Source organism: Poecilia latipinna, unplaced genomic scaffold (assembly GCF_001443285.1).
Source record: "Poecilia latipinna isolate Pla-1442-1.1 unplaced genomic scaffold, P_latipinna-1.0 Scaffold23, whole genome shotgun sequence".
Taxonomy (NCBI): domain Eukaryota; kingdom Metazoa; phylum Chordata; class Actinopteri; order Cyprinodontiformes; family Poeciliidae; genus Poecilia; species Poecilia latipinna.
Window position 1 is genome coordinate 62,415 of NW_015112639.1, and position 15,680 is coordinate 78,094.

Consider the following 15,680-nt stretch of genomic DNA (forward strand, 5'->3'; position numbering starts at 1 on the left):
TTGCAAAAAAAAAAAATTAAAATGTAAGAACAGTTGGCAAAAATAGTCACTTAAAGCAGATTAACAAATACTACTGAAATATGTTTGTTTTTGTTTAGCTTCTCTACCACTGTGTGCATTTGTGTTTTTTTAAATATCACAATATTCTTTTTTTTTTTTTTTTTTTTTTTTTTTTTAAAGTCCCTCTAGCACTCTTGTGAACTAACTTTCAATCTCATAGCTTAAAATTGTAATAAACAGTAAAATAGCTGATTGCGGACAATAAAATAAATGTAAATAATCACCATAGATAATATTTTTACAGCTCTAATAGTTGAATAATTCAGTAAGATCTTTATGTATGTACCAAGTGATAGTTAATGTTAATATTAAGTTACAATTAAAACAACAATTAATACTTAGCTAAAAGGAGTAGGCTTAAATTTCACTCCTTCCACCCATAGATGGTAAAAAACACTAAACTTGTCATTTAAAACTTATAGAGCTGCTAAGACTAAAAAGAGATCAATAAATAAGCCAATAAATTGTTAAAATTTGAAACTATATAACAACCTCTCTTGTAAGGAGGGAGATACAACTAGGAATAGATAAATGTATACACAGGAGTATTTAATGTTGCTTTAGAATAATTAGGAATAGTTGTTGCATTTCTGGCTTTAAATACAAGCAACCAACTCTTCATCATTTTGAATTCTTGTTTTGTGCCATACGCTGTGTTGTGATTTTCTCCTGTTTACCGTTTTCTCTGTGCAGTGTGGGTGTTTATATGTGTCTGTCTGCAGATTGGCACCTTTTCTGCAGTGTTGGCCAACAACAGATGGCGTCTCCATGTGGTTCCTGTCTCTTGTCTTCCAGTTCCTCTTGCAGGGTTGTGCAGAGAGTGTTGTTATGCTTTCAAAGTGACATTTAAAAAAAAAGAAGTTTTTCTTTAATTTCTTTTATAGAAATGATGACACAGAAATGGCTACCAGCTCTCATTCAATTACAGCAAATCTAAAGACAAAGGTTGTTTAACACTGCTTCAGTTTGTTTTTATCAGTTATTTATTCATTTTTATTTGTATTTATTTTACAGAGAACTGATCCTTTTTGCTCATGATTGGCTTGAAAGATTAAGTCAGAAAGCTGATCTAACCCTAACCCAGTTTTTGAATAATTTTTATCTTATAACCCAACACCGAAGCAAAGATGACAAATAAAATTTAATGGATGTAAAGTAGTGATGCTACACTCCTGTACAGTAGGTGGCGGTATGTACCTGCTTGTGATCCACTATAATAGTCAACAAGAAGAAAACAACAGGCAAGACGGTTCTCCTACGTCAGGTCTGTAAGGTTATTTGCGGGAAACAATGGAGAAATCAACGTTAAAGCCCAAGTTTTTAGCAGCCAGAGGAACAATGAGGGGCACAAAGTTTCAATGGACATGAGAGTGAACGCTTGCCTTGTCGGAGGTTTTTGCAGTACAAAAAGCGAGTGAGTAATGACTTAAATAATAGCGGCTTGTGAAAATCTGCCTACAGGAAAATGCTTAAAAGCTAAACATTAGCATAAAAAGGTGCTTAAATGTAACTACAACAGTTACTGCAGCATGTGTTCAAGCTGCCATAGAGCTAACATTTGAATTTACACATAAAATCAAGCATAACTACATTCACTTTTTGATCTTTGATTTAACTATCAATAATTGTTCTGACAAAAAACTGGATGTTTACAACCAGTTACTTTTGTACAGACGAACATGTGGTAGTTCCGGTCGATCACAGTTTCATCCAACTAGACATGAGGTAGGCTGCATTTTTCCAGACTCTGTTTTGGAAATGTAATAAATATGGTGGCTTCTAAATGCTCCGAGAAACGGCTGTCGGGATTGCATATTCCCAACTGACCATGGACCATGAATTCCTGTTGTTTTCCTCTAAATCTCTATGACAGTTGGCTAGCTGTTAGCATTCATGGCCTCCAGATAAGGGGTGGGTACTTCCGGTCAAATAGCGACCGCCGATTGGTCAGTTGCTGACAAACCGCCTAACAAGGTTCTCAATCTGTAGTTTTAAAAAACATTTCTACAACCTAATACCAACCAATCCATGTATAATCTGTAAGAAACGGGCATGTAAACAATATTTACTGTTTCATCTAAAGAGAAAAATTCTTGTTGCAAAGAGAAAGCATATCCAAGAAAAGAGAGATCCAATTAGGGTCTAAGATTTAAAACAATAGGAAGTCCAAGATAATTTTTAAAATAATGTGGCTATGAGGAGAGTTTGCTTTCATATGATTGAGAAAAGATGGTAAGTGAAGAACTGCAAATTAAATGCACTTTATTTTGCTCCCCATCTACTGAAAGTCCTATAATTTCAGATGTTTTTAAATTCAAAACTAATTTAAATTTGTGTATTTCAGGAGAATTTACTGTATGCCCCATCATCGTCCTATAAAGACATTTCAGCTGCAACTTGTAACTGCCCCAGCTAATTTACAGAAGCAGAGGATACAAATGGGGCTAACGTGATGCCCTGGTGAACTCCTTTAGATATTGGAAGTGATGTGTGATTAGAACGTGGGTTGGATGGGGATCCTGAGGAAGATTAAATGTAGTAAGAGCTACAGTCTGCCATTTTAAAGTTTGCTCATAATTTGGTTTTCTGAAAGGTTCATTATCTTGATGAATTAGTAACTGCTGCTGATTCTTGAAATGCTTCAGCAGTCAAGTGTCAGAATGACGCTGGAGTGATTTTGATGCACGTCTGCATGTGTTGTTGTGATACTGCTTACAGTTTCCTTCCCCATTGTCATGCTGGGCAACTTCTGTCTCTGCACGGAGTTTCGCTTCGGTCTCAATGGGAGGCAACAGCTGGGCTTAGTATCAGTTTCGGGGGCTTTCCCAGTCAAGTCTCGTTTGCGGCCAAAACTCACGCCGAGATAAAAGTGAACTTCTGCTTTTCGTGGTTTCCAGAACCAGAACCTGTTATTTTTCTTTTACATGCAACTGGCCTGCATCTGACCTGGAAATAAAACAACTTATGTTATTGTCAGAAGAAATATATTTATACAAGATATGTAATCTTACAATGGAAGTTTGCTAAATATTTTTGCTAAAGTTTGAGACAATCGCTTTTAGAGTATTGAACATTTTTAAATTTTAGTTCCTAAATTTTAAATTAGACAGATCATATGATGCTAAACAGTCTAAACACTCGTATAGTAAAATTAACAGGTTATTTTACAGTCACTTATAGACAATATTTCACCAATGTTGACTTTGTATGCTTAATTGTTTGTTTTTTGGTTCTGCTTCAAATGTTTTCATCTTAAAATTTTAAAATGTGTTTCTGAATTTTTGTAGCGTTGAAATGAATGATTTGCAATTTTAAGATATTTTTGTGTCCTCTCAATCGCCGTTTGTTTAGCTGTTGGAATATATGACAAATTGTTTGGTTTCCTTAAAATTATCTTTAGATTTTTGGTTTCATTCAAGACTAAACCAAAAGAATGTTTCATAAACCAATAAAACGTCTTTTTTTATTTTTACATTTGGTCCCTTTCTGTTGCAGTTCTTGTGCTATGAAGCAATAATCTTAGTAAAAGGTAAATGAAGGAGTGACACTTTGGCTCCATCTTGTGGCGCTTTCCTTTCGATTCATGAACAATGGGTTTAAAGTAAGTCAGAGGCTGGGGATTATTTTTTTTAGGTTATTTATGCTACAAAAAATGCATGTTTAATTGTCTTACCGCATCTTTAACTTATTGATTTTATTTAAACTTGAATTATTTCTTAACTTTTAGTTAATTTCAGATTAATAGGTTATCTGATCATGCAGAAAATAGGAAACTGCATAAAACAACTTGCATAAACCTCTCAAACCATTCTGTCTACTCAATCCTAAAAGAGTAGAAGCAGCAAAACTAAAGATTTTTAAATTCGGAACATAACACAGACTAGATTTGTAACGTGTTCCGATGGATGGAACCTTAAAAAGAAAGGAAAGCGTAGTTTTTGTCCTGAGCATAGCTTAGTGTGTGTGTGGGGTCGAGCACCAGTGGGACAACCATGACCGAGGAGAGAGCCACTCCTCATTTCCTTCCCGGATGGCCAACTGTCCCCAGCAGTCCCGTTCAGGATGTCAGAGGAAGAGCACAACTTCTCAGCTTGAAAATAGATCTTTATTTACTCCGAGTTAAATATAACAGCTGCTGCCTCCTTCCATACAAAGAGTTTAATAGATATCGAAACAAAATGATCCAAAAAGCAACTGTTGTCAATATGTTTTTATTTCCAGAATGAACATGAAATACATTATATTCATTTGTTAAGACAAATTATGTTATTTTAAGCCTGTGAAGAATAAAAACAAACACAAATGCTGTAGTTTGTGGGATGCGCTCCTGAGCCAAGCAGTGCAAACAGTCCCACTCCCGGCCACCAGGAGGCGCACGCCGAGAGTGTAGGGTGTTTACATTCCCTGGATCTCAGATCGACGATAGATGAAAACCTGAACTATGATGTGAAGCATTAATTTTAGTCTTCTCTCTAAATATCAGCATATAGTCAAAGATTTATGCTTGGAATATTTAAACTGGTAGTTTCATTAGAATGTTTTATACTCATGACTTGAACACAGCTTATATTTAATCCCCAACTCGGGCAACAAGCCTGTTTTTTATTAATAGGATGATGAATGCAGGGGCGGAGGAGGGAGTGATCTTGAAATGCTTCCTTCCTTCCTTGTCTGTGGTCCTCTGGTGTGTGTTACACCCGCTTCCTCTTTGTTGAAGGGAGGAGGAGAGAAAACGTATTCAGGAGGAGCAGTTTTCCCAAAACGGCTCCTTCTCAAACTTTTAAGTAATAAAAAGGTCTCAGTTGTACTTTAAATGAGTTTCTGTTGCTTCTTTGCAGGTCCTGTTAGTGTGTAGTAGTAGTGGACTTAATGTAAGCCCTTTAAAAGCTTTTAGCCATATAGCACTGCTAGCTAACGACTTTAAACTGAACACAGATTCTCTAAAAGGTGTTGTGCCCCACTTTTTTTTAATGACAACAAATATAAAAAGAGTAAAAGCATATATTATGAGCGCATATCTACAATCTTAAAAGGTTTGGTTGTGGAAAGGTATTAGAAAAAAACATTTTCAAATTATGAATTTATTTTCATAATTTCACTTTATGTTCAGTGGAAACACAGCTCCTGTTTACATGCATAACTGTCATGGCGCCAGGCCTCGTTCGGTGCACAAAGCTGGTTTTGTAGACTGAAAATTATCGACAACAAGAACAATTCATGGAAAACAAGTTTTAGGGGGAAGATTGTTAATAAAGCAGTTACCTTATTCAGGTCAGAGGAGTGAACTGGGCTGCATCTCTGTTTGTAAAGTTGGATGATGCTACAATGTGGAAACCTTCCTGAGATGGTAAGGGCAGTTGGCTGCTGCAAACATCCGACTGAAAGCCCAAAAACCTAACACCAGCTTCCAGTCAAGGATGTTTACAGTAGCCCTGACTGCCAACCGGGCCCGAGGGGACGCAGCACCTGTGAACACACACTTCTGTTAGCTTTTATTTATCAAAGTCGCAAACATGTGGCGCATAAGAGAAACAGGAGGAAACAAACAGGAGGTTTTCTTTACAATCTGATTCTTTTAAAAAATGTTGTTTATTTTCATGGTTAATCAAATTGTCATTCTTCTTGGAGATGAATGAGTGACTGACGGCATCTCCTGCTGACGGAGGAGTGAGTTATTCAATGACGCCACTCATGTTGCTCCTGTGATTAATTACAGGAAATGATGGCGCCTCTTTTGTGTTTGGGGTAAACATTTGATAAATGATCAAGGAAAAGACGAAAAGCAGCACTGTTTGCAGACAATAGTGCCAATAAGTTTTATTAGTATTAAAATAAAACTTAAAATGTCCTTTCAGTACAAAAATGAGACGGATATCTTCTGCTTTTGTTTCATTCTCATTAAGTCTCTTTAGTTGAAGTCATTCTTGACCTTTCCAGGAGACATCTTTGGAACTGACTTTGGAAACGTTTGTGATTTCTTCCACCTTGACAAAATAATCTCAGCTCCATCTGAACAATAATAATGTCAGCACATGATGCTGCTATCAGCGTTTTTCACTCTGGGTATGATCTCCTTTTAGTAACCACTCAGTTCAACCTATTTATACATTTTCAGCTGGTGTGTTTCGCTTTCACACCGCATTGAGTTTGAAAAGCCTGTTCCCCTTCTGACCTGTGGTGGCGCTGCACCAAGAACTACTGAAGGAAATGACACAAAAACCTCAGAAGAAGACATGAGCGCAACTTCCTCCTTCAAATGGAGTGGCGTCAGATTTTGGCGATTGTAGGATTTCTGTCTTTATTAAAAAATACTAAAAGCCATTTCTCTGTTTAGCATTAGACTTTTGCATTTGTTTAGGTCCCATTTACCCAGAATGTCCTACACTATGGTCTGCTTCCTGCTTTTGGAGCGGTCTTTGGTCCGCTTGGCGTTCACATAGGCATTTGAACCCCATCAGAGATCACTTAAATCGAACCGAGACCGAGGTTTTCAGGCGGACCAGAGTTCGGGTTTGAATACGCATTCACACCTCCCCAAATGAACCAGACTTTTAAGACAAATGGACTAGAGTTCATTTAAAGGGAACTAAACGTGGCAGTTGTCATGCAGCCTCACCGTACATGCAGCTAAGTGCTGAGCAGCCACCAGCATCATTAATGACTTCCACCATGTTTTCTTTAACTGTTTTTGTTGTCTCGTAAGCATCGTATCAGCATGTGACATTCCACAACCTTAACTCCCTCAACACTCACTCACACACACACATTCACTCATTTACCATGTAAACACAAGTTGGCCCTTCTGTTTAGCCATCATACACACTCCCACAGCTCAGCATATGTACACACACACACACGCATAATCACTTCTTCACACGCAAATGAGTGTGGAGGTCTCCCATTTTGCCCTTCCTGACCCTCCTCCCTAAAGTTAAATGCTTGCTTCCTGTTTCTTCTTCTTCTTCTCTCCTCTAAAGCAAAAAGGCTCAGATTTATTATCAACTGTGAGCTTTCAGAACGTGTGAGATAGCAGAAGTGAGAGATAAAATGTGTGTGTGACTGGTAGAGAGCATGTAATCACATGTGCGTTCTGCGCCGAGATAAAGTTAGGAATTCCTTTTCTGCTTCGCGTCTCCTCCTCCTTCATTTACAAAGAACTCGAGTATCAAGCAGCCCCTGAGCCAGAAAAATGACTTCAGTCTGAAAGTGTTGCCAGCAGGACACCGTGTACAAAGCAAGGGGCAGAACAAGATGACAAGCTTTTAAATTAAGAAAGAGATTTGTCTAGGACAGGGGTACCAATAGTATAATAGCTTGTGAATCAAAGAGTGGAAAGCGGCAACGAGTAAAAAGAAAACTCTTATTTATACATTAACAGGCCAGTGAACTTCATAAAAAATGATTCCGTTTATATAGTTAGAAGTAATTCTGTTTCTTAAATTATAGCCAGTACCTGAGCCTTCAAGAAATGCTCATTATGAATGAATAAGAAAATCTTATTAATTTCTTTCTTGCCAGACTTTCTAGATGCTAACTGCTTGTATGTTTTCCACAGAACCCCACTTTAAAATAATCCATAATTTTAGGCAGTCAAAAATACTTTCTTCTCTTTAATTATTATTATTAGTTGTCAATCATGGCATTACGTTAATTAGTACTTGCTCTTGCAGTCATCCTGATGAGTTAACTCATTGATTCAGATGGTCAAATGTTCAAATATTTTCATTTTATTAGAAACTGAGGTTATTCAAAAAGTTAAATACTGCAGGGAAGATGCCGACAGCCCTTATGCTCCCCACAGAACCCCCTCTTCAAGCTATGTTTACACCCACTCACAGGCCTTTGAATAAATGTCCCTGGGAAGAAAAATTCAGATTTTATTCTGTTTATTCAACATTTTCCAATTTTGTAGAGAAATCCAAAAGCAGCAAATCAGTAGAAACAAATCACAGCAGCTGTAAAGCACAGAGGTGGACTGCTGTTGATTTAAGTGCTTGTAGGTTCAATCTGGATTTTTTATTATTTTTATCCAAACTGAAGTCGCCTACTGCAGAGAAGATATTAACTGTTCGTACGGTCTCAGCAGAACCGCACAGAAGCCTAATTCAAACTGTCAAGCTTGGTGGTGGAGTGGTGTTGATTTAGGGTGGCTACCCGGCTGTTGGCTCATCTGTTTGGTCAAAATCTCTTTATATTTACCCAAACTGAAGCTGCTGAGAGTTTCCTACTGCAGAGAAGATACTAACGGCTAATAAACACCACACAGAACCCCACTTACAAAAAACAAACAAATAATCCCTGGTTCCTTAGTGTTTGGTAAATTCCCCCTTGTATGAATAAATCTAAAACCTTCATCGGGTTTTGTTTTACTCCAAATAAAAACACCAACTTCTCATTCGCTCTTTCTATGGTTGATTCACGAGAAACTCATTCAAACACTTAATAAATTTCTGTGAATCTCCTCTCGGCATCCACCCACATTGTGAGTTTTTATTTAAAAAGAAATGTACACTCGTGTGCTGTGTATCGTATGTAGACTTCTGGGCACTACTCTCTTCCAGGTCACTTAGGGAACAAAGCAAACTTTATCAGGACATTGCAATCCTGCATTCCTCAGATTCCTAGCACTTGGCAACCGGCTAACACACAGAGCGGACAGAGAAAGAGGAGGAGGAGGAAGGCAAGCGGAAGACAGCGGAGGGAGGAGAAAGGCAGGGCAAATAAAAGCAGGTGTACACACTCGCTTTTACTCTTTCCTCATACAGTCTGAAAGGAATCTGCAGCGTTGCCTAAAAAGCCAGGCAGCTTGTGAGAGGAAACAAAAGCATCCTCTGAGATAAAGGTTTGCCAGTGTTTTTAGTAAAAAATGTGTGCATTTCTTTCTGGGTGGTCCAAAAGTTCAGTCAGTCTGCAAAAAAACACAAAATCTGACCAAGTAATAAGAGTAATAAGACTCTTATTACAAGTCTTATTACACTTGTAATAAGAAAAGACTAACTTACAAGTAACCTTGTAGCAAGATATATTGATGTAAAAGTTCTTGTTCCATTGGCAGGTAAATTAACAACATTGGAAAAATGTTTTGTTACAAGTGAAATAATCAGACAATTGAACTTTTTCATCAATATAAGGAATGATTTACTTATGACAAGCGCCTATATCTAGCAATAAAGTTACTTTTAAGTTGGCACACTTTAAATAAGACAAAACTAAGACACTTGCACTAGAAACTAAACCAAAAATATTTGGTAAGATTTTGTGCTTTTGCAGTGTTGGCTTTGCTGAACATTCTGGGTTTTGTAAAACAACAAAAAAAATGAGACAACATTTCAATTAATGCCTCATATTTTTTTCCAGACCCAACAGAAGATAAAATTCTGGAAATACTAAAAACATCCTATTCTGTCCTCTGATGCGTCTTGTTGAACTGGTAAAATGGCGAGTTAAATGGGTTTTTAAAGGGAGTTTCAGCTGTTTGCACTCACTGTATGACTCGATATTAAATTATCAAAAGATGACGAAGTTTCCCATATATTCTGGAAAAAATTAAGAGACCACTTAAAATTATCAGTTTCTCTGGTTTTACTCTTTATAGGTTTATGTTTGAGTAAAATGAACATTGTTATTTTATTCTATGAACTACTGACAATCTACAGCAAAGATTTTGAATTTATTTGCAGAAAATGAGAAATGGTTGCAGAGCTTTCAGACCTCCAGTACTGCAGAGATAACAGATTCATATTAATTTGGAAACAACAACACTAATGTTTTAAAGTTCAGAAATCAATATTTGGTGGAATAACCAGGAGGTTTTCAGTGGGGTTCAGCACGGTGGGCTCTTCATTTTTTGCAGAGTTGTTTAAAGATTGTTAACATAAAGAATTTACCGAAGCCGTCTTTGGTTTAAAGTGAAACTCGGCAAACTGTTGTGCAGGCTCAGTAGTTGCTCCTTCCCTCTGATTGGTCATTTAAAAGTTTTGCTGTTTTTTGTAATGTCAAAGTGTCTTTTCATAATCTATTTTATTATTTAGACAATTTAGCCCGAAAACTTTCCCAGGAAAGTGATTAAATTCTCCTCAGCACACTTTTCCTGTATTTACATTCAGTAGTTCTGACCCAGAACATCTGAACAATAAAGTGTTGACTCCTTTGCAATTTTCTCTTTGTGAAAAAACAAACAAATGGAAAAAATCTCGAGGTTAAAAACCCAACAACTAATTTGGAGCAATATGAAGTTAATCACAAGAGGCAAAAACGCCTTTTATTAATAGACAATTAGAAAAGTGGTGGGAACAAATCTCTTCAAGTAGCAAAGTGCCGGAGAATTAGGATATTTTTAAGGGTTGAATTGTTTCAGACAAACTGGAGAAATTCAAGACTTCAGCATAAACTCTCAATGAGGAAGCTGGAAAATTTAAACTGACAGCTTTGATTGACTGAATGAAAGCTGGAGATTAAAGCCATAGAGATTAAAAGATTTCTCAAACATGCATAAAAGAAAAAAAACATTTGAGGGGTTTTTCACAAGGCGGTGAATAGAAATTAGGGACGGTGTGAGAGGATAATTACATTATTCAATTTGCCCCAGAGATGTACTTATGATAAAACAACGGTGGTTTCTTTCTGCTCTTAAATTCTTTGATTATGTTAAAATATCTTTAAACTGTCAAAGGCAAAAATTCCCCAGAGCTGAACCCGTTTAGTTTTTTCCAGGACTACTAAGGAAGTTGAAACTTTACACAGGATGCACAATAAGTTTCTCAAGCTTCACAGGCTCCGTCTACTTGAACTCTGTGCAGGAATTGAACAGGAAGAAGTTTTTATAGGAGAGTGCACATTTTGTCACATTACAACCAGAAACTTGAGTGTATTTTTATTGAAGTGGTACCAATAGATTCCAGGAAATTAGTGGATAATTGTGAAGCTGAAATTTAACTCGCTGTTTGGAGGATAGCTCATGCTATCTTAGAGTGGATGAGGAAAGTCTGTCAACATCAAGTTTTCAAGAAATGTTGCAGCAGTTTCTCAGATTTTCCAGGCACATAGTTCAATTTTATAGCACAATCAAGTCGCTATGCTAACTTTTGTTGTTATAGAAGTGGTGTGCATATAAAATATGACTTAAAATAAATTTTAGTTAGTAATTTAACGTCTTGAAATTGGGCCTCTGTCTCTTTAAAAGCTCCTGCTCTTTCTGAAACTGCCTTCAGGAAGTCATCACAACATGCCTTCTCTAACAACCCTTTAACAACATTTTCACCAGCGTTACACTGAAAAGTAGATCATATAATAAACACCAGGAGTTTGCTAATTACTTATGGCTAGTCTGAAGGAACCTAGTGGGGGATTTGCAGGGGACAGCTGATCTGTGATGCAGAAGCTTGGAAACTGCAGCTCTGAGGAGGAGCTGCGTTTCGAAGGCAGAACTAGGTCCAACCAGGCGTTTTGCACAGCTGGTTGCCATGGAGATTAAAAGATTTCTCAAACATGCATAAAAGGATTAAAGGAATATTCCAGGTATGTATTTTTATTTTACACTAAAGAATAAAACTATAACATGGTACCTAAAAGCTCAACAAGCTTGAGATGAAACTTTGTGGTTATGGCATCACTAAAGACGCTGAGTGAAAAATTAGCTTGAGACATCTTCTAAAGAGTCCATCAACATAAAGTAAAATGTCAAATAAATATTGGTAGCTTTAAGCCGTTTTCAGAGAGAATATTTTTCTTTTTCACTCTTGGGATGATAAACTTCGTAGAGTATTTGTACAAAACATATTGTATGTATATTGTAGCACAATGTCCTGACTCACTTACACTCTCCTGCTTCAATATGCTTCTCCATCACAAATCATGAAAAACGTCTGGAGCAATTTGTTCATTCTCCATGAAATCTGTCAGTGCATAAAAAGGCTATTGTCAGCTGTGTGTGGTAACAGAGGTGACTTAGAGGTCAAAACCGATACACAGATGACTACAATTACTACAAAGCAAGCTTTGAAAATGATTGGTCGTCTCTGTGTTTGTGTGTTTTTCTACCACCTCAAGAGGCACTTGTCTCACATCACAAATTTACCAACATGATTAAAACGTCAAGTCAAGATTTACAAAGCGTCAAAAGGGTGATTAGTAAACAGCTAAAGGCATTTGTTTCTCCAGAGCATTGTTTGTGGCTGCTCTTTATTCAACCAAACATTCCTTTTAGTTCCATAAAAAATAGTTATTGTTTCCCAAGGAACTGACCTTACAAATGTAACAAGTTAATTATATTACTTTAAGTTTAGCTTTGAATTCCAAACAAATCAGTCATTATTCTTTATGTAAAGTAGTTATTCATTTTTATTAGTACGTATTTGAAGTGAGGAGTTAGTTTTTTTCTGTTGCACTTGAACGCACCTCAAGTAGCGTAATCACGTAGTCGGATACGTGTGGAGGACGTAAATTCCGCGCTGGGCTAGCAGGAGGTAGGACAGATGTAAAACATTTTTCTTAGTTAATTCACCTTTCAAAAGTTATATATTTATACTGGTGATTGAAGGGATATGTCTTTTTTCCCGTGTTATAGTTATATATTGTATATGAGCCGAAATTAGATTTTATTTAAATGTACAGCAAGCTAACGAGTCCCTGTGTTCTTGTTATGTTACTGTGTGTTACATTAGCTTGATTTCATCCAGGTGTGGCGGGTTTATCTCGGTTTGTTTGATTTGACTAATTTTTCTTTGTTTTGGATGTTATTTTCTTGCAAAGGGAGGTGTTTTGGACCAGACTGTGCAGTCACTGCTGTTTCTTTTGATATCAACAGGCATTGGTTTTATAAAATGTGACAAATATTGTTTTGGTTTGTTTTTACTGATCCATTATAACAAGGGTGGCTGAATGTCATTGTTAAATGTGAAAATATTGTATTTTTGTGTATGTCCAAACACATGAAAATGCTGGGCTGGGCTAGCCCAATGTGTTTGGGGCCAGACTGTGCAGTGGGCACCAACACAGATTTACAGTTAAGATTTAAAGAACATGATGTGTGTTGAATAAAAAGTATCGGTATCAGAATCTGTAGCGTCGATACTGTTGCTGGATTTACTTAGTATCAGATCGATCCCAAGTAAATATTTGTTTGATACTTACATCTTTGCAGTCTTTGAGTCAGTTGTAAATCAAAGTTTTTTATAGTTAGCTGTGAGGTATTCTTAAGCTAGGTCCAAACTGAGTCACCAATAAGACAACAAACAGCTCAGGGAAACTAACAAAGAATGACTGAAATAAAAAGAATCAAGATGTTGAAATGGCATAGTCAAAGTTCAGACATCAATTTGACTGAAATACAAGTGAAAATGAGCCGAAGCAATGATGTAAAGAAGAATGGACTAAAATTTCTTCTGCAATTGTGCTTCAGAGCAGTAAAGCGGAAAAATCTCTGCTTTTATTGAGATGCTAAAACTTACTTTACTGGTGACAACATGATCAAGTACATTTGATTAGCAGAACTTCAATGCCACATAGCAACAAAAATTTGTTTTTCCCACAACTATGAATCACAAAGGAAGTGTCAAAAATGATCATAAAGATGAGTAACGGTACAGCATATCAAAAGCTTCTTTGTAAAATTCAACACATACAGACATGCTAGCTCGCATTGCTAGCTTCCACAGCAACCAGAGTGAACACTGAGGACCTCCAACCCCACACAGTTTGGTGACTGAGTAACTACATTCCTGAACTGTCGAGATGAACTCGGGAGGTTACTGCTCAGCTTGGAGGGTTTAACATCGACATGCTCTCTTTGGCCTCTCCTAGATTATTTCAGATGTGCAACATTTTGAGATTTTGAGACATGTTTGTCATGCATTCTTAAAGTTTGTGATATTCATAAGCAGTATGCAGCAGCAGTTTTCCTCAGTCCTACTGTCTCCTTAACATCTTAACAAACCAAGATGTTAACTAGAGTCCTGAATACTTACAGGGTCTGTGGGCCATGAAACCAGAACTCCTTTTATTAACCTTGTTGACTCACTAAGGATGAAATCTGTGGGTTAATGTTCCCTGAGTCCTGGGGGTGTTGAGTACAAGATCCGTGCACTAAGTGGTGTTTGGCAGCAAACCTCTGTATCCTACCTGTGATCAGCTAAGCTAAACCTAATCAGTAACCACCACTAAATACAAGCATCTTTGGATGTTTTACATCTGTCTGACTTTTTTTAACCCCATTAAATTTAAAGGATAAGTGGAGTAAAAAGGTGAAATCTAATGTTAGAATTTAGTCATAAATACAGTATTATTTGTCTATTAGTGGTTCAATATTTGCGGATTCAACTATTTGTAAGGTTTATTGCAATGTGTACCTAAAATATAAAGAAAATGCCTTCCTAGGCGCAATGCTGTTTGACTCGCTAATGGCTAATGTTTGCTGGGTACCCAGTTTAGCAACGTCATTAATTTTCTTCAAAGCGTATTGGTAAAGCAGCACAACGGCATATTAGGGCCATTGCAGATAGACAAAAATGAGCACATTTTTGCCAAAAACGTCAACATTTTCTAGAAAAATACAGGGTTATTTCTGAGCTTCAAAAGTCGAAGATTTGCAAGAAAAAATACATTCATTTTGAGATTAATTTTAGAAATTTTCTAGAGACAAATTGGAAATTTCTGAGTTGAAAATGTCTGTTTCAAAAGTGGAAAATTCTGTACTTTGCTTCATTTTTTCAAATATTTTAATTTACTTTTGAAGCTAAAAAATGTTCTAGTTTGTTTCTAGAAATTTCTGAGATTAATCTAAAAATTTTCTCAGGCTTTTGACTTTTTGGAGCTCAGAAGTTTCTCTGTGTTTTTTTTTTTTTTTTTAGAAAAGTTTTTAGATTAGAGTTTTTTAGTGGAAATTAAAATCGTAATTAAATAAAATTTTCTATGGACTTAATCAGGTAGTCAGGTTGGACTGTAGATTGAATGTTTTAATGTTGAACATTGCAAATAAAAACTAAACTCAGTTTCAGATTCAACAGTTTTGGTGTTCATGGAGGTCAGCAGTGTGATTGGACATCAGCTAGAGCCTCATGCGTTACTGTGTGTGCTGGGACTTTTACCCGATTCATTAAAAAGATTTAAGGACATAGTAAGCTTTCTCTTTTGGGAGGCCAGGAGAGAAATAACGCCAAAGTGTCGATGATGAGCTCCCGACTCTTTCATGGTGGGAAAATATCACACAATCGCTCTGGAAAGGTTCTGTCAAAGTTTGGCATTATGCTAAAACAAATGCAGATAAAATATAAATCATCTGTGAAAATGACTACAGAAACACTCCTGAGTGATGAAGTAACTGTTTAAGCTGGACTGCTGTAACTAAAATTTTCAATAAAAATAATGATTAAAACAGTGGAAGGCAGAGACACTTATGATGACATTAATGACTTTTTAAGCCACCATGGAAGGACACTTTGTACCATTTTCTCTCGGTAAGTAAACTCAGCACACAGATTAACTGCACTGGCAACCGGATCAGGACATCGGGGGACAGAGGACTCTGTCCTGTTGCGGCTGTGGTTCCTCGTTCAGCCTCAATATGTCTTGATTGTAGAAATTTTGCAATGAGCAAATTGAAGCTTTTACAACCCTTACACAAT